Here is a 20,655-nt window from a genome sequence, read left to right on the forward strand (position 1 = left end):
TCTATTCCTCCGTTAATTTATCTCATAGAGCTGCCTCTTGCTGCTCTCCCTCCTACAGTAATTAAGTTTTGGGGGAGACTGTTAGCTGCGTGTATTTTGGGGGCCAGTGAAATAACGATGCAAGCCCTGCTGGCCGAGCCGAGGAGGGGGGCTGGGGCCTACTGGTGCTGCGTGGAGGTTTGATTTCAGCTCCTCTCAGCCCCAGCCGCCGCTGCGTTGGTTAATAAGGAGCCAGGCGAGGAGAGTGAAGATGGGAAAAGCAAGGTTCTTAAGGAAACTCTCAGCAACAGTAGCACACAGCCTGCTCCAGTCGATTTCTTGGCTGTTAAAGGAAGAAGGAGAGCTGCCATCTGGCCAACCCCAGCGCTGCTTCAGGGCTGCTCCTACCTGCTTCGGGGCCCGGCCTCGAACCCTTCCCGGCTGGTGAGAGGAGGCTACGGGCAGTTGCCCGTGGTGGGGTGGGAGGCTGCCCGCTCGGGCTCCCCCCAGCCCACTGCCCTGTGCCGCGCTGTTTGGGGCTTTGAGTGAGTGACCCCCTCCCAAAAGGCTTCTTCCCTTCCCCGCCTCGGCCGGTGGTAACTTCGACAGGGGAAGGAACAGCACCGCCGCCGGCTGGAGGGGAGGAGGGAGAGGCCACGAAGCAGGGCAGAGGCCAGGAAACAAAAGCAAGTGATAGATGGGGACTGCTGGTACCTGCCCTTCTCTCCCCGGCGCCACGCGTGAAGCGCTCTCCGGCGGGCGACAGCGGAGCGGTGCTCAGACACGACCGGGTGGCACAAGAACTGTAGGGACACACTCCGGGCTCCGGAGCCCGAGTGGCAGCGGGGGAACCCCCGTGTGCGCACACACACACACGCACACACACACGCACACACAGAGCGGGAAGGGGGTACCCCCCCCGCGCCTCCTCTCGCCTGCCGGGGCACCCCCCGCACACGCGGAGCTGCAGCCGCAGGAGGGGGGCACCCCCGCTTGCACACGCCGGCAACCGGGGCGGGCGAGCACCCCCGCGCAGAAGGCGAGCTGGGCGGCGGGGCTACCCCTTCGCGTGCGCGCACACACGGCACCCCCTGCACAGCACAACCCCCCCCCCACCCCCGCAACCGGAGCGGCGGGAGGGGTAACCCGAGTGCGCACACACCGCGGAGCCCGGCGCTGGACTCCCCCCACCCCACCCCACCCCCGGGCAAACCCCGGCCCCGCTCCGCTCCGCGCTCCGTCCGCCGCCGGCCCCAGTCCCGAGGGCGAGCGGCGCCGCACCGGCGGGGCAAGAGGGCGGCGGCTCCATCGCGGCCGGAGGGCAACAAGGCAGGAGAGAGCGGGCGGCGCCAACTTCGCGCAGCGCCGGGCGAGCAAGTTGCGCCGCGGGGGCGCAAGACGCCCCCCGCTTCCCCACCTCGCCCGCGCAGCCGGCTGCGTGCCCGCGCCTGGGCGTGAGTGTGAGCGAGGGAGGGAGCGAGCGAGTGCGTGTGCGAGCGGCACCTGCCGAGGGCGGGCGGCCTCCGCGGCGCGGAGCGCAGGGCGGCGGGAGCGGGGCGGCTGCGGCGGGCGCCGGGGCGGGCCGGGCCGGGGCCGGGCTGGGTCCGCGCCCGCTGCCGCCGCCGCCGCTGCGCCCTCCCGGCTGCGAGTCCGCCCGGCTGCGGATCACGTGGGGGTTGCCGGAGGCAGAGACTAGAGAGGAGAGGAAAAAAAAAAAAGCGCCTCATTCCTTCTTCCACCGCCATACTGTATTTTATAGTAACTCTCATTTTTATTCCTCCCTTTTACTCCCGCTCGGTGAGTACCTTTCCGCTGACATTCTTGTCCTCCTTTTTTTTTTTTGGTTTTTGTCCTTTTTTTTTCTTCCTTTTGTTGTTTTTTTTGTTTTTATTTTTTTCTTCTTCTTTTTTTTTTTTCTTCCTCTTTGATTATTGTTTAAATGGATTTGATCTTTTGCTGATGACAAGTTTTTTTTTTTTTTTTTTTTTTTTTTTTTTCCTAGCATGCGATGGTTACTAAACTGTGAGCAAAAGGTGCTGCTGGGGCCGGGAGTCACTGGGAATGAAAAATGATAATATTAATAATACAGACTTGCCAGTCCAGCAACAACTGATATACATTTAGTAGCTATATATCTATATATGCAACTGGTTTTGTTGTGGCACAGAAAAGCGATGTGAAATATGATGCTTATTTTTTAAAGATAAGAGAGAAGGCATGTTTCTAACTCTTTTTGCAGAGGATTTTCTCTGGTGGTGTTTTATTTTTATTTTTGGGTGTTTTTTAAGGGTTTTTTTTTCGTAAAGAGATGGGAATTGAAAATGCATTTTACAGCAGTGGTTACACAGAGTTTGTAATCTTGCAATACTGGTGGAAGCCACAGAGCAAGATGTTAATTTTGTTATTTTTGTTATTGTTTCTTTTTTTTTTTTTTTTTTGACACTAAGTGCAATCAGCAGGGTGTTTTTTTTCTTCTTTTTCGGTTTTTGATGCCTGTTTATAATGTGAAACTTTTCTTGCAGCGTGTTACAGTTACCATTTTTAAATACTTTTTTTCCTCCTTAAAGATAACAAAGCAAAACAGAAAGCCAAAGAGATGGTCCTTACTTTTGCACATTTTGCACCTTGACTTTTTTATTCTTTTGCCAGCAGTATTTTATGATGGTTATTATTATCGTGATGATAATGATGATGATAGATATATACATATATACAAATAAATACATTTTCAAATGATGGCAGTGGAAGGTTTTCCCGGAGAATGAAGTGCGATTTGGTTTCCTTGTCAACGGAAGATGAAGTGAACAACTGAACATCTCCCCAGTGCAGGTACTTCATCTCCTTGTAGGCGTTTCCACGCTGTGTAAATTACATTGTGAGATTTATTTTTTTTTTTTTAAAAAAAAAAAAGAAATCTCTTTCCACCCTTAACTAAAGGTTTCTGTGCAATACACGTGAGGGCTGAACTAAATCTCTGCCTCGTGATTGCTCGGATTGTGTGCAAAATGTTGCACTAATTGAGCCTAGGTCGGTGAAGCTGAAGAGAGGTGTTTTATGTGCTGTGCTGTATAGAGGGGAAAGCAGCCGGGGAAAAAAAAATATCCAGATACTTCCCCCTCTAAACACATCCCCCCCCCCCCCCACTCTGTTTTGCAATAAACCCCAAATGGAAACTGGATGAAACCTTGAGATCCTCGTTATGAGTACGAATACTTCCAGGAGTTTAGACAAAAACAAACAAACAACCAACCCCCCCCCCCCAAAAAAAAAAAAACCCGGCCCTGTATTGTGGCAACTCGTGTGTTTGTGTGTGTCTGTTTAAAAATTATCCATTAGAAAATCGCCGTGAGAGAAACAGCAAAGGAGGCTCCCTTGGAGATCTGGCTCGCTGCCACACGAGGCATATTTCGTAGCCCTAAGGGCAGCAAAACCCTTATAGCCAACTTCTGCTCCTTGTATTAAAAAGGCGTAAACAAGGCAGCAGGTTGCCTCTTCTGCATTTAATTCGTTGGGATGGAGATTAATCAGAAGCAGATATTTGCTTGAAGGTGTGTTTTTTTGTTTTGATGGTTATTAATGCCACTGCCTGACAGGGAATGGGAAACTGTTACTTTCCATGACGGTCACTGAGAGTTCAGGATTGGAGAAGAAACTGCTACTTTTCATTGAGAGCACTTAAATGCTTAACAGAGGCTGCCCCTGACAGAGAGACGGGATAGTCGTTCTCTAAAATCCAATTTGGAAAGATTTTTCTAGATGACAGGGTTTTTGGGTTGGTGGGGTTTCCTGTTGGTGTTTGTGTTTGGTTTGGTTTGGGTTCCCCCCCCCCCCCCCCCGAGAGAGACATAGTGCGATATTATGCTAAATTTGAAGTGCTGAATACTTGGATCTGCAGTGTTCTCTGTAGTTTACTTTATTGTGATGAGATTGCTTAACGTATTTACGTATTTTATATAAACAGCTTTTAGGGATCTATAACTGACCATAAAGATATGTTCTGTATTCAGGTGTCAAAACTAAAGTAAGTTACAGGGGATACATATTTTATTTTTTTTTATCACTGTGGTATATGCAAAAATAATTTGTAGGACTGCAAATGCATTTGGAAATTTGAGGCTTCTTATATTTACATTCTTTGTAACTTAACAGCTTCCTTAAAAGTAGAAAGTGTATATAAGAAGTCTTCAGCATTCTCTCATGCAATTAGTCATGTTCATGTTGAAAAATAAATAAATTGATTTGTCTTTGTAGAAACGTATCTATTATGTATTTGTGGTGGCTTTTTTGCAGCTTAAATGTAATAAAAATATTTAGCACATATTTATGCATGGCTTCTGCTCTGACATGATGAAATACTTTTGGCAGTATATCAGGGTCAATAATCCATGTGTCTAAAAAAAAACCACTGACTAGATATTTGCATGATAGATTATGATGATTTATCTGAAGTAGTTATGATCTGTTGGGTCAGTACTCCACATTTTAAGAAGACTCAGACTGCTTCTTTTTTCATTATTTAATTTGAAAGAAAGACATTGCAGTACAAGAGTGACTGAAATTTTATCCTCCACCCCTCTTTTTATTTCCACACCCCCCCTTATTTTTAAATTAAAGTTTTTCTTTAAATGATGCGGAACTTTCAGTAAGCAAAAGATTTTTGATATTGCTAAGGCACTGAAATAAAGTAACTAGGCTAGCAGTTTCCAGAATGATGTTCCTTTTGTCCTTTCTTTTAATATTGCAGGTGTATTGTGTGAGGAATTTCGTACAGATAGTTGCTGACTAAAGAGCTAATCCTGCTCACCTAGTCTTATCCTGAAGTCTGAGAAAGAAAGTTTTAGGAATGCACTATTTTCAGCCCCAAGATTTCATTTACAAAGCACCTGTTGTCCAAGTAGCGTGGTAATTAATATACATACATTTCATTTACAACGATTCTGGGTTTTATGATTTCGTATGTATCAAACAGCTTAAGGACTCTAAAATAGAACTAAAGGAGCTAATTTTGAAAGGGGATACTTCTACCTCCGGCAGTATGGGGGCACAGTAGGATTTGGGTTGGTGGAATCGGTTCCAGCTCGGTGTTTCCATAGTTATGCTATGACTAATGCTGTTGAAAGCGTGTTTGGAAAGCCATAGTTAGTGTAAAAGAGAATTGTCCTTTTGTACTTTTGAGATGAACCCAAATTTTGCCTAAGAATTGCAGCGTTGTTTCTACTATTGATGATATAATTACATTTCTTATATTTAGCATGAGGTATACGTGTACTGCCTCCTGAAAGTGATGAGTGTCCAGACATAAATGGCATCTTTTGTTTTTCTTTACGTCTTTTTTTGGTCGTCAGGAGAGCTTAGGAATTTAAGATACCTTTATAAAGGTTTGTAAACTGAAAGCATTAGAAAGCAATTTTTCTTTTCTTCCTCTGTAACCAACTATTATTAGCAGTACTTAGTAGCAAATAAAAATGTGACAGGTGAACAAAAGTTACTAGCTGTATGGTCCCCAGAGCGCTGACTCATAAATACATGCTTTTAGCTGCTGAAGTGGCCTGAACTGGCAACAGAAGCCTATCTTCTCACATTTTTCTGGATGGGAGACTAGAGAGACTAGAGAGGCCTGTAGGGTCATCAACTCGGTTGTGCTGTGATACTAGGCTGGCCACCTCATTTTTTTTCAGATTCAAGCAAGATCCAGTTTAAATTTAGCTGGTCCGTCACTCCCTCTGGTCCATCACTCCTAGCTGGTCCCGTCACACCTCTTTGAAGGCTGGGCAGAACCTCACTCTTTAGGCTGTTAGAATCCTCCTTCCTGTCCTAAATTTGTTCTCAGACACTTTACGCTCCTTTATTTTTGTCCCTAAACAGTAAGGTTCCTCCTCCACATCTCTGCTCCTCTTTGGGCTATATTTCTGTGGAGCAGTCTCAGCCCCTTTTTACTCATGTTTACTGGGCTTACTGGGAACGGAGAGGTTCCCAACAGCGTGGCCAGTGCTGGGAAGGGATGGTGAGGCTGGCTCTCATCAAAATCATGCTGCAGCAGAAGCAGGGTGGCTGTGTTCAAATCCTCATCTGCCCAAGTTTGCTTTCAGCTGCAAACACGGCTGTCCAGTTCCTGGCTCTCACATCAGCCCAGGTTTTTCCACCTGGAGCTGCGCTGTGGACGTGCCTTCTTCTAGTGAAACAGGCTTCGAGCCGTGGGAATCTTCCCTTCGCTCCGCCTAACCAATCTGAATTTCTTTGCCTAGCACATAACAGCAAAGGAACTCTCGGAAATTTTTCCTGCAACACTGATTTTTTTTTTGACTCTCAAGAATCTTCTACTTAGTGGTTTGGTATTTTGTATTCATACCAGCCAGGGGAACCTGAATGGGCTTGAGCCAATGTTGTATCAGGGACTGTCTTCTATCAGGAATAAACGTGAAAGCTGGCTACAATGCTTTTTAAAATATCTTTTCCTCATTAGTTTCTTCCCAGGTTGCTTATTTCTTAGCTCTCTAGTCTTCTAAAGCATTATTTTAAAAGCAGTTTATTTGTCTTTTACAGTGTAATTTTTCCTATTTCCTTCGTTCCTTTCATTGTGGGTTTTGAAAGATAAAAAGATAAAAAAGCTTAATAGTGTTTGAAGTGTAGGATTGTAAAGATTGATAGGTTTGCCCTCAGATGACTGTTTTTAACTTCCCTTGGTCTTCTTAGAGGACGCTGTGCTCTGTCAGATTCTGGAGCTGAATCCTTATGTTTTAAGTACTTACAGATTTTTTTAACAGAAGGCTAAAGATGCCTATTTCCTGATGAAAAATGATGTAATCTGTAACACGGTCTACACAGTCGGCCAGTGTGTAGCTTCCTTAAGCGCAGATCCAGACTGACAGAAGAAAACAAAATGCTGCTTTTAAATGGTATGAAGATTCCACTGTAACGTTTTCACCTTTGTTAAGGTACTGATATTATTTTATGATCTTTGAACAGTTACTGGAATAAAATGGCTTGAAGATTATTGTTTTGCATATACAAACATTAGAATAATTTGTACCATTTTTTTTTTTCTCATCTTTACTCGTTCCTGTTTCAAAATGACACTCTAATCTCTATAATGTACTTAATCCTTCAAAAGCCTTTATACTGCACTTTTGGAAATATTTTCTGAGAAGGTTTATTTCTGCACAATGAACTGTGATTTTCCATCTCAATGAATCATCTGCCGACAATTAAAACAAATAATCAAGCAGACCTGCAAATTATTAAGTAAATCTCAGATTGCTTAGAGCAAATGCAATTAATTTGTTTTTATGATTGTAGTATTCTGGGATAAAAAGACAGGTAGACGAATAGAGAGAATCATATAGATATTTTTAGACATGTTTTTAATGTGATAGGGAATTAACAGAAATCTTACATTAATTAATTCTCCTTTAGGGCTTAGCCAACACTTTCGTTTAAGAATGCATAGTTTAACTTTCTCCGTGTGGTAAATTTATATGCGCCAATATTATCTACTGCCACCTGACAAAAGCTACGGGGTCAAATTCTGTGTGCCTCCCCAGCATCCTCCCCAGCATGAGAGGTGATTCTCCCACTTTACTCTGCTCTGGTGAGACCTCACCTGGAGTACTGTGTGCAGGTCTGGAGCCCTCAATATAGAAAGGACGTGGACCTGATGGAGCGGGTCCAGAGGAGGGCCACTAAAATGATCGGGGGTTGGAGCACCTCTCCTATGAGTACAGACTGAGGGAGCTGGGGTGGTTCAGCCTGGAGAAGAGGAGGCTCCGGGGAGACCTCATAGCGGCCTTCCAGTACCTGAGGGGGGCCTACAGGAAGGCTGGGGAGGGTCTGTTTACAAAGACCTGCAGTGACAGGACAAGGGGCAATGGCTTTAAGTTGGAGAAGAGCAGATTTAGATTGGATATTAGGACCAAGTTCTTTACTCTGGTGGTGGTGGAACACTGGAACAGGTTGCCCCGGGAGGTGGTTGAGACCCCTTCCCTTGAGATATTCAAGGTGAGGCTCGATGAGGCCCTGGGCAACCTTGTCTAGTTGGAGGTGTCCCTGCTGACTGCAGGGAGGTCGGACTAGATGACCTTTGGAGGTCCCTTCCAGCCTGGACCTATCTATGAATCTATGATCCCATCCCTCCTGGGCTGCCTGTGTGCCCGCTGGCCTGCCAGGGCGCCAGGGCTCAACCCTTCGGCAGTTGCGTTTCAGTTTCAGAAAGAGAGTTTTTTGCTTTGCTGTACTTCCTTCATGATTAAGGTAGTAAACATCATAATTTCGACTCTGACTTGGCTGGTAGAGCCCAGGGGTGGATTTCATATGAGTGATGACCAACAGCGGGTATGAACGTACCGGAATATGAATGACACTCCCCAGGCTCTTTATTTTCCCTTTGCACACTCGTGACTCTCTATCCCAAAATACCCAAAGCTCTGATTAACCGTGGTTTACATCAGCAGGCCTTCCCAGGTGGCTTTCTACTGATGTCAGTGACTGTTGCCCCTACTGACGTGCAGTCTCTGAGCAGTCAGTGCAGACCTTTGAAAACAGCTGAGACTTTCCACGGACAATTCTTTGGTCTTCTGAGACCTACTCACAGTCCCTTGGACAGCCATAGCTTATAAAAAGCAGTACAGGCCATTATTATTATTATTATTATAGAATCATAGAATCATCTAGGTTGGAAAAGACCCTTGGGATCATCGAGTCCAACCATAATATTTTAATCATAATTATTATTTAACCATAATTATTATTATCATTATTATTATTATTATCTAAAGAACAAGAAACCATAAAAGATCCAATGATAATTATTGGACCTTGATAATTATTAAATGACTTGGTGAAAGCCAGGTCCCAGTCTTCCAACTCTACCCCCTACCAACAGCCTTTATTTCAGCCTGCTCGATCACATCAGTTGCTTTCGTCGAGATCCTCCCTTGAGTCAGGCATGTGCTTTGCGTTGTGCAGGGTCAACAAAAAAGGGGCTATCTGCCACAAATCAAATATTAATGGGATTCTTCACCTGACTGAAGCGAGGATAAATTTGTTCCGTAGAAAAACATCACACTAGCACGGTAAATTCAGCAAAAGGTGTCCCCATTTCTGGTAGGAGTTTTGCATGGAAGCTGAATAGCGTCTATGTCAAATAGATACAAGACAGATCTTGTTAAATAGTGGATTTGGAAGAGGCATTGCAAATGTATACCTTGCATGCAGTATTTTTAGGCTGATTTAAGAATCGGGAGTTTCAGTCTCGGAGAATTATATTTGCATAGCATTGACAACGCTGGTCATTTCTGTCTAATTGTGTTAGAGTGGAGTTTGATGCTCAAAGGTCCTAAAACGTTTGCTCTGCCCTAGGCATCCTTTTTATTAGAACAATATGAATGAATAAAAAGGAAAAAAAAAAAAAAAACCAACCAAAAAAACCCAAAACTTAAAATGCGTGAATGTAGCAAAAATAGTTTTATGCATTTTTGCACACCGGGCCTGTTCTCAAGGGTTACTGAACACTAACAGCTCTTCTTGTGAATAGAGGGAGTTATAGTAACTCGCTGACATTTACAATGAAATACTGTGTTATTAGTAATTGCATCGTCATGCTCCTGAGCTTGATCTGTAATGCAGAGTTACTTTTTACAACAACAACAAAAAAAAAAAAAAAAGAGGAAATTCTACCTAGTTAAAATATTTTATCAAAAGGTCCTTCCCCCAATAAATATTACGCTATAAGTTCTATGACATTTAAAAATGTTACGTGCAAACTGTCATGCAGTTTCTATGAAACAGACGCCCTGGAGGTATAATTAAAACAAAGCTTCCTGTTCGGGTACCTAAAAAAGGGATTAATTATACTGTGCTCTAAGTAACAAAAATATCTGTGTCGTTATCTCATTTCTCATCTTGTATTTGCCGCTGATTTTGCAGAGTAAAACCCAATAGTTGAAATGTTGCGCACTAGGTCATTTTTCTAATGTACTCTGTACTTTGCAAATTCACAGCACCTGGTTTGTTTTGTGGTTTTTTTTTTTTTTTTTTTAAACTGCAGAGGAAGAAGGAAGTAGTTATGTTTTCTTCCTCCTTACACAACTTGTAGTTAAATGGGGAGTTCTGTAACTGGGACAACTGCAAGATTGGCTCTGGAGAGGTTAGCATCTTCCAGTTGTGCACTTGTCACTTGTAGATGTTGTGTACGTTATGCACAATGAAAAGAGAAACTGCATTTAAATTTTGATGTCATGTCACTTTTGCTTTAGGGGGATAGTTCACCAGGACATTGATGCTATTTTTATTGTTTATTATTTAATGAGAAAAGCATACTGCTTTACCATTCATCAGGATGTGCCCTGTTCTGGTGGGTGATGTATAAACAGAGAGGTGCAGAATTAAACCCTGTTCCCATTAAAATCAATGATACATTTGCTGGTCAAAATCTCCTGTCAAAACATTTTTTTTTTCTGTAGATTTTTGATAAAGTGATTCACACAAAAGGCTCGATTCATCTCACTTAACCTTGCTGTTTAAAAAATAGATTTTCAGAGCTAAGCTAGTCATCATTTTAGCCACCTAAAAGTTAGTCATTGAAGTCTAACACAGTCGCTCAAGGCTTTGTAGTCAATGGAGATATATAGACACCTCCAGAGAATTACAGATTACATCCCAAGAGAGGCATCCATGGATAGCTGAGATTAACAGCCTTCCTAGAACGCCTCTCTCTTTTCACTGATGAGAGGGAGAACCTAGATGAGACATTCAAACTAGATTCCTAACTTTTTGATGGATGAAGTTAGAGGAGATGAATGTCGTGCTTTTTTTTTTTTCCCATGCATTTGTTGAAATACAGATGTCGAAATACATTTTTAATGAAATATTTGTTGGCCACTAGAATCTTCATAGCTTTAAGTTTTCACCTGAATTTCTTTTCAACTTCTTCAGTAATTTTTTTATAGAAATGCAATTGTCTTTTTTAAACACTTTGAATCCATTCTGGACTATGAAAAAAATTCCCAAAGGTTTCTGTTGGGGCCAAGATTTCAGACCTTTTTTCCATGGTTTCACCCAGTTTTCTAGCTTTTTATCACGTAACCCTACAAAGTGAGTTCTCCTCAAAGTATCCTATTCTAAAATCCAGGGACTTGAGCTATTGGGTACAATCATGGATCTCACTTGAGAAACTGCTGAAAATAATTTGAAGTTCAGGATTATGTGGGTCGCAATGGAATCAGCTACTTCACTTTGCATATGTAAATGAATGTAGATATAGAGTCACACTGTTAAAAAATCGTTAGTAGATAAACAAACAGCAGAAGACCTGAATTTGAAAGTTCTAGATGGTTCTGAAGAAATCTTTTCAAAAAGTAAAAAAGCAAAAATAATAGTTTGTGAACTGAGGTGATCCAGGCAATGTAGGTTAAATATTTAACTACTGATGGCATGCTGCTAATATCCTCGTGTACGTGCTTGTTATAAAAGATACTGGTAAAACCTATCATTTTGAATATCCAGATAGATTTTATGTTTCCCCATCTCAAGTAATTTTCTAGAGAAGTGTGGCATTTTATAAGACTGAGTGTTAACCTTTGCATCTCTTTGACAAAGTTTATTTCAGTGACTTGATTTACATCTGTGCCGAGTCATGGCAAGTGGCAGGATGCAAAAGCACTGGCCCATTTGTGCCACTGCAAAGTACGCTATGATATCATCCTCAAAAGCTGAGTCCAAATTAGAAATGAACTGTTTGGTATAATAGGAATAAGCGCAGAACTCGGCGTAGTAAGAGTTAATCGCCCAAGTACCATAGTGTTACTACCATGATAAAGTAGGATGCAGCTGTGAGCTCTAACAGCCACTTTAGAATGGTTTGTACAGATTCAGAAACCTTACGGACTTGTCAGAATTGAGAAGAGGAGTTAAAAGTTGGAGTTCTCAGCCCTTTGAAACAACTGTTTCAATAAGTGCAGTAATACGCTCTGGGGACTATAAATGGTTAGCTGCAGCTCCTGTGTCATGTTATACACTTCACCACCTCTTGGTTTTCATCTTTGTTCCTCGCAATGTATCTGTATTTCTACCTTAGGTTTTTTGTACTGTCCGTCAAAAATGCATTGTCTGAGCAGTATTCACATAAAACAGATTTGCAAGGATAAAACCCTTTGCTGACTTCGTGAAGTTTTCGCCTCTTTCCCCTGTTTCATTTATGCACCGTAACATTTCCTTTTTCACTCATGTGTCTCGGCTCAGAGTTAGGATTCCACCATTGTTACGGGACTATAAGGGTCTCACTCACGTCCGTAGATTGTCAGGACATAGAGGAGCACAACTGAATTTCTCAATGAGGGTAGGGCATATAAGCCAAACCGTGCTGTTTGCTGCTGCTGGGTCCGACTCTGCCAGCTGCTCTGGGTGAGTCCAGGAAGCCTGAATGGGGAACACTTGTTCCTCACAGGGACATGCTTGTGAAAGGAGAGATTACAAGAAAAAGAATTACAGTTTAGTTCAAGGAAATAGGCTATTTCAGGAGTGCCATGATTTTTTTTTTTATTTTTTTTTTTAATTTGATGCACAAATTAAGATCCTAGATAGGATGAAATTTCATCTCAGAAATTTTAAAATGGGTTCAGAAATTCATAATACTTGGTCACAAATATTAATGGATGTTGTAAATAATCATCATAATCAGAATAAGACTGGCTACTTTTCACTTTCAGGTCTTTTAAGCTCAAAATCAGACCTGCCATAGAGACCCGTGTCACACTAGTCTGCAGTGACAAACAGAGGAATGCGTATTTTAAAATATTGGGTGTGTTCATTTGAATTTCTGGATCCTTTTTATCTTTTATTTGTAATGTTTTTTTTATTTCAGACTTGTTGGACCTTCCCTCCTGCTCTGGACCTCTCCCCTGGCGTCGGCACAGCTCAGAAGGATGAAAGAAAAGGAAGCAATAGGAGAGGGATGGAAGAGGGGAGAGGAGTAGAAAGAGAAGGAGGAGGGGCAGCAATAGAAATGGAGAAAAAAATCCCTGTCCGTTCAGTTAAAGCTCCAGACAAGGGGGATGTTTTCAGTGCCTGCTCCTCCTCACCTTCCCCTCAGGCTCAGGCCCCTCTCCCTCTCCACCACCATAGCTTTCATCAGCCCTGCAGATATTTCACTACTCATTTCCCTTTTTTTATTAAAGAACAAAACCATAACAATTAAAATTTTGCAAAAAAAAACCCCAAAATATAGCCGCCTTCTCACAAATTGGCTGTTGAAGTAGTAAATTAGACTTACATCTTTAACTATGAAAGTATCGAATGGTTTAGAATCATACTTCATGAGTGAGACAAAGAAAAAAAAAAAGGTTAGATTTCTCATTCCTTTTATACCCAAAGTGAGCCCTTTAAATCAGCATGCCCATGGCTCTGTTTTTCAGTTTCATTCATCTAGATCCAAAAGCAGACTTTCTACTGGCCTTTACTTACTTAATTTATTTTTTACCTTCCCATCTTTTAAAGCTTAACTTCAGGGGTCCTTCTTACTCCCCATCATCTTAGTAGGAGTATAAATTAAAACCCATTCCTGATTCTTTCAGTTATTTTTAATTTTGCAGCGTATTATTGAGCTTTGTTGGCCAAACACTCCCACCAGAGTAAAAAAATGCAATCTGATTTTTTGCTGTGCAGTGTGGCTGTCAGACAGACAAGAAATAGGGACCCCACTACTCGGTGCTGGTCCAACACTTGGCTTGGTCCCAGCATCTGGCCTTTCTTCCCAGCTGGATCGTTAGCCACTGTGAAGGTGGAGGGCTCAGATCAAAAGAACTCTTTGGCCAAACCTCTTTTTGTTCCTTATGCATAGCTGCCTCCTCACAGCCGTTCCCACCAGAAACCCCTTCTACCTGACAAGGTTGATTTAAGAATATTAATACAATGGGTGGATCCGGTAACTGGTCTTTCTAAGAAAGTATTTCCTAAGTCTGGAGCTTAAATTGGGCCTATGGCTCCCCTATACCAGTCTGCCTGATAAAAATAACCCCAAAGGGTAGCCACTGAGCCAGTAAAAAACAAAACCCAGTTGCCAATTTGTAGGCTTAATTCTTTAAATGACAAATACTAAGAATTCCCAATTGCTTATTACATACTGTAATCAGTTCTGGTAACTGAGTGAAGAAAGTTCTTAGATGTCAACAGATTCCAGATGAAACACGTAGTTGTTGCAGTTGCTGGTGGAACAGGTCCAGAGCAGAACGATCAGGTCCAAAAGGCTGAAATAACATTTATATCCTAAAAAGACTTTTTTAAAAAGAAAGTACTGTAGACAAAATTGCTAGCTATTATGCATATCTAGATATAATAGGTTAAATGCTATTAAATAAAAATACAGTACATAAAACCACAAGAAAATAATGACTTCTTTCAAGGATTTTATGTATAAGGATATGTTAATTTTTTTTAATGTTTAGGAGAACTTAATTTTACGTTTTCTTGAGAGATGCACTGTAAACTGATGCAACTGACTGTTGCCTCATTACCTGACTAGAAACTTTGAATTGCCATTGGTATTGAAGTCTGCCTGATGTATTGTTTTTAGGTTTTGTTTAGATTTTGAATATTTATGCCCAATTTATGTAAGTAACACACTTGAATAGCAGGGTTCCAATTTCAGCAGGGCACTCAGAGCCCCTGAACTTGGTACTTCAGGTCTCTGGGCAGTCTCTGCATAAAGCAGGTACCTTGAAGGAGCTCTTTCGGACAACTCAGTGAGGTACCCAGATTCCCCAGAGAACCGTACTGAGAGCTGTGGCAGTCCCACAGGATTAACAGGAGCTCCTGCATGCACCAGGACATGGTTGGCAGAGAGCACGTCCATCCCCATGCTTGAACTGGGGAACTGCTTTCAGCACATCCCTCCCCTGGGGCTGTTAAAGCGGGATGGTTCACAGAAGAGTTCCCTCGGCCTTCAGGAGCTTATGGTCTGAGGTGGAGCTTATGTTTTTCTAAGGCACCGCTACAAGCAATCCACATACCTCTTTTAGACCTAGACTATGTTTTCCAGCCTTAAATGTCATTTAAGATCAATTAAGGGAAGCCTACCTTGACTTTAGGTAACTTTAGCTGACAATACAACAGGAGTTATGCAGTTTGAAACTCACCCTCAGCTGCTGTTGAAATGCAATGCACTGCATCCCGTGCTTCAGAATTTAGAGTCGTTTCACGATGGGGAGAAATCTGACTTTCTTGCTCCTGTAAGTAGATATTTTGAAGCCATTGGTCTTGGTGAGGTCAGTAAGACTGCCCACACGAGCAAGATGAAGAAGGAGCTGTGGAAATGGATCTGAAGCAAATGTTTTTTCAAATCAGGGGTGGAGTGATGATTAATTCCTTGGACTGACTCAAATCCTTTGCCTTTTCTCAGTCCTACCATGCTATCATTTCTGCTACAAATATTATATATTTTAACTTTGTAGTTTTCTTTGCAACATTTGTCTTCTTCAGTGTGCAACAAAATAATTTCATAGAGCAATTCCCATTTCACACTTCAAAATGTAGCTACAGTATAATCCATAATCATCAATTTCTTTTATGACCAGCTGCTTGTTATTATGTTTTACAGCCTTGCAATGCATCAGTAAAGTATCTTTTTAGAAGTGGAGTAATAGAGTTGGCACCTTTGAAGCTAGGAACTTCCTAATGAAAACTTTGAAAGCTTTGATCCTATTCTGAAAGGGTAGTACTCTTTACATATGTTTATAATCAACCTTTTTCAGATTAAATGCTTTGTGACCTTTGGAATGTGATATAAAGTCTATCTCATGGTATCAGATTGCTACATGTAACACATACATTTGGAAACAAAGTACATTAGTCTTCCGATATTAGACTTCATCCCTGAAATTCAAAGCCAGATTTCCAAATTATGATACTCACCTGGTAACTGCTGCTCACACAGAGTAACAAGCATAAGTACTTTTGAAAGTCAGAAGAATTTTGGCCATCTCTACTAAATGCAGAGTTAGAGGCTGTTATGGTTTGAGAGAACCCATAACAATCTATCGTCGTTAGACAATTATTCTATCACCTGATGACCCCTCCCCACCCGGAAAGGGAAATCGGGGAACACAAAGAAACACGAGGGTTGAAATATAAATAGATTTAATAGACTAAGACTAAATAATTAACAATAACACTAAAGAACCAGTATTAATCCCGATACTGATATAAGATATACAGGAATGATACTCAGCCCATTCTCTCAGCAGAAGCTGTGCACTCCCAGCAGGGACAGCGAATGGCGGACACTGGGAGCGCAATGGCTTCAGGAGGAAGGGAAGGCCTCAGGGCTCCGGCACCGGGGCAAGGAGTTGTCTGGACCCGCCGCCATCAGGGAGAGAGAGAGCTACGCAGCAAACTTTTCTAATTTATATTGGATGTGACGTTCATGGTACAAAATAATCCTGTTGGCCAGCCTGGGTCAAATGCCCAGGCCTTGCTCCTCCTTGTCCCTGCCCCTGGCAAGGCTCGAAAACACCGAGACCTTGAATCCCACAGAGCCTGGCTGGCTATAAAGTAAATATTGTCACAAATTCAGACACTAGAGTCTTCTAAAAGTGCAATTTTCCCCAGCATTAGAAGAAAAGTTAGTCCTGTGTCTCTCAACCCAGGACAGAGGCCCAACCTCAGCATCTTTGTGGAAGGCGTACTGTGTGCAGAATGTAGATTACTCAATATGATGGCAGTCTCTATTTGGCCTAGAAAACAGAATTGTGGTGGAAACAAGACTGAATGAAGACTGCCATCATCATCCATAAGATACTTCATATATGAAAGATATTTTAAGTAAATATGCCAAAGGTGAGTCATACCAGGTACACTTTAATCATAAAATGCGTATCTTTCTGAGCACACATGGAAACTGGGAGTCAGGTATTGCTCTCACTTCCAGTTTTGCAACGCTTTTGACATGGGTCCATTTGGATTGCGCCAGGGCAAAAAGATGAGAAATTGTGTGTGATGTTTTCTCATAAAAGGCTATATTTCCCAGTTTAATGTATTTTAAACAGTACGGAGTGTACCATGATACGTAGAAGGCGTACCTGTGTAACTATATCCAAGGACACTCCTCATTTTGTAGTTAAGTCTATAACAACTTTGCAATTGATTTCATTGGGATCAAGATCAAGCTTCTGTTTTTAATACAATAGGATGTGTTTCTGATATAAAAGTGGAACAGGGTATTAACTCAATAGAACAAGACAATCTGATACTTGGTGAATCAGGGGTTCTGAAGACGGCATAATAAAAATCTGATTTAATATAAAAAAGGCAATGTTGGTTTTCCTAGTAAATGAGTTGGTATAATTTTTTCTGGTGTGCTAAAAGTGAAAAAGGGCTGAAGTAGTGGGTAAAACACAAGGTCCAGCTATCTCATTATTCTGTTTCTGCTGGTAGTAAAGAATAAGAAAAAACCTGGTATTGTTGCAAGAGGCTGCTTTCTAGAAGAATATGTGGAATACCACGTTAATGATGCAAGAATAAAGTATACTGACCTATAGCTTATTTTTATTTTATTTTATATTTTATCAATATTAATAATTTGATACAGAAATTGATACTTTGTACAATTATGTACACATCAGGACACACACTTACCAAAGTAAATATAATATCTATTAATGATCATAATAATTACCATTAACTTCATTTTCTGTAGAAAAACAGAACCTTAAATATACTGTATAAAGTATGATTGAAGCAGAAACACATTTTTTAAAATTTTAAAAAATTAACAAATAAATAAATATTCATTTGCAATATATTTGCAAAATGAAGATATAGATATGCATTATTAGATTAGTATTGCAGTTCAGATCAAACTCCTAAAATAATTTCAAAAGATAGGAAGTTTTAATTTCCTAAATTCTGTCACTTTCCAACTTTGTATTCCTTGACTTTGCCGACCTACTTAACTTTTTTCAATATAGTGTTTTTTGAATTTATACAGCCCATATTTACTATATCAAGGGAGATTACATGTCTAGACACATATATTTGAAGTTTCATTATGAAATATGTAACAACAATAGCATAAAAAGACAGTTATTTATGAAAATTGTTTTGGAACTTTGCCTTGTAGCTTCTTATTGAAGCTATAAATTTGAAAGTTTCCTATGTTTTCTATTTGCATCGTTGTATGAGGAAGTAAAACAGTAAGAATGTAAAGTAGAAGCATGCTTTAATGAACAGAGCAGACCACTCAAGCTTGGTCGTGTCTGTATCTCAGTAGAATAGGAGGGAAGTCCTCTGGTTTTTGTGAACTTCAGTTTCCCATATATGTTTGCCTATTTACATTTAGAACAGTAAAATTTCTTTAAGGACTTAGTATTATTAGTCAGATTTCATCTAAGGATTTTAAACCCTTTAAGCTTCATGAATGCTTATCATTTAAGTAATGATAACATAGGAGAACTATTATTGATTTGTGTTGCCAAAGTGCATAGGAACCCAACCATGAAACAAGATTAGCAGGTTGTTAAAAAAATAGAGAGCAAGCTCCACCCTCAAAACCATATGAATTATATTCAGCTTGCAACCCACCATGAGTGCTCAGGATTCTGCAGCCGAGTATACATTCAATAATAACAAGTATTTTTTTCAAAATAATGTACACAGTGTAAATATTTGAATTCCTTTCATTGTGAAATCATCTAAAGTATTTACATGCATTACCTCTGTGAACTCATTCACTCACAACCTCTCACCAGCAGTTTATTGAAAATATAACTGGTGAATTTAAAAATATTTTAAATACTTTAAAATATTCTTTCTCACTATCAGCAATTTTTATTTCATGCTATATATTTAGTATCTAAGCCTTCTGTTATACTTGAGATATGGTATCATTGTCCTTGCATCTTTTTTGTAAGTCCCCAGATAGTTCTTTCACTTGGAGATTTTTTTTTTATGTTACTATCTTTCTCAACACCTTATAACAGATTCAACAAAAAAAAAAGGGGGGGGGGATCTTTATTAATAGAATAATAGAAGCAGATTTCAAAGTAGATGGAGCAGAAAGAGACATCAAAGCCAAGTTAAAAAATAGTGAAATTATCACAGTGAAATCTTCAGAAAAATCCTACAGCCGTTTTGTAGGTAACATTTTAAAAAGACATGCTGCTAATTTTGGTTTCTAAATGAGCTGACTTTCATGGAAGTAGTTATGTCCCAACAGTTAAAGAGAATCTATGAGAAGCTGCTGAAGTTGTTCTTTCATTTACCATATAGGAGAGAGATATATAAAAATTATCCTATATCTTACATGATCTTATCTTATATGATATATGGTGTAAGATAAGATCTAAATTTCTGTTTATTTTCAACAGAGAGAGACAATTTGTTTTTTCCAGCAAGGAGTATTAGGCCACAACTGAATCACTAAAAAAGAACGTAGTTGTTTTCAAAAGCAAGACTAAAAGAAATCATTTTCTTTCAGTGAAACCAAATGTTAGCTGATAGGAATTAATGGAGAGATCGTAGAATAGGATCATAGATATTGAATAAGCTAATCGTCTGGCTTAAACACATAGTTTCATTTGCATGTTTAGCCTCCCCCTAGCTAGTGCAAAGCATGCAAGAGCTGGGGTGGGGTGGAAAGTGATGTGGCTTCAGGCTTTGGTCAGGATTCCCCTTGGGTGAGGAGGAACTCACTCCTGACGTAAGGACTTCTCTCCTGCCAACCAGCAAACAGGCACATCTTTGAAGGTTTCATACTGTAAGATTATACTTTACATGATCACGTAATTAAATATGGTAAATTAATATGGTTAAATAATATGGTTTAATAAGAGTGTGGCCAGTAGGTGGAGGGAGGTCATTCTCCCCCTCTGCTCTGCACTGGTGAGGCCACAACTGGAATACTGCATCCAGTTCTGGGCTCCCCAGTTCAAGGGAGACAGGGAACTACTGGAAAGAGTCCAGTGCAGGGCAACAAAGATGATGAAGGGATTGGAGCATCTCCCTGATGAGGAAAGGCTCAAAGAGCTGGGACTCTTTAGCCTGGTGAAGAGAAGGCTGAGGGGAGACCTTATCTATGTTTACAAGTACCTAAAGGGTGGGTTGAAGGAGGATGGAGCTGGACTCTTTTCAGTGGTTTCCGGTGACAGGGCACCGGGCACAAGCTGGAACATGGGAAGTTCCATTCAAATATGAGGAAGAACTTCTTTCCGGTGAGGGTGCCAGAGCCCTGGAACAGGCTGCCCAGGGAGGTCATGGAGTCCCCTTCTCTGGAGATCTTCAAGCCCCGCCTTGGTGCAGTCCTGAGTGATGTGCTCTGGGCAATCCTGCTTTAACAGGAAAGTTGGACTAGATGATCTCTAGAGGTCCCTATTCCATGATTCTGTGATAAATCCTGCAACTCACCAGTTTGTCTATATTATATAACTATATAGTAATTTTGTGGACAAAAATTACTGTGCATTTGAAATGCAAGTGTTGCATCTTGGAGGGAAATTCCCTTCATAATACCTTGTTCTGCAATACTATACTGAAAATTGCTTTAGTAGCAAGTAAGATATAGTGTAATTTCTTGTAAATTCTACATACACGCACTAAAGTTAACTTTCTTTGAGCTAAACAAAATAATCGAGTTAATTTCAATGATGAGCTTCAACTTTTGACCAACAATAAGAGTATAGTAACATCTTATGG

Source organism: Numenius arquata, chromosome 3 (genome assembly GCF_964106895.1).
Source record: "Numenius arquata chromosome 3, bNumArq3.hap1.1, whole genome shotgun sequence".
Lineage (NCBI taxonomy): Eukaryota > Metazoa > Chordata > Aves > Charadriiformes > Scolopacidae > Numenius > Numenius arquata.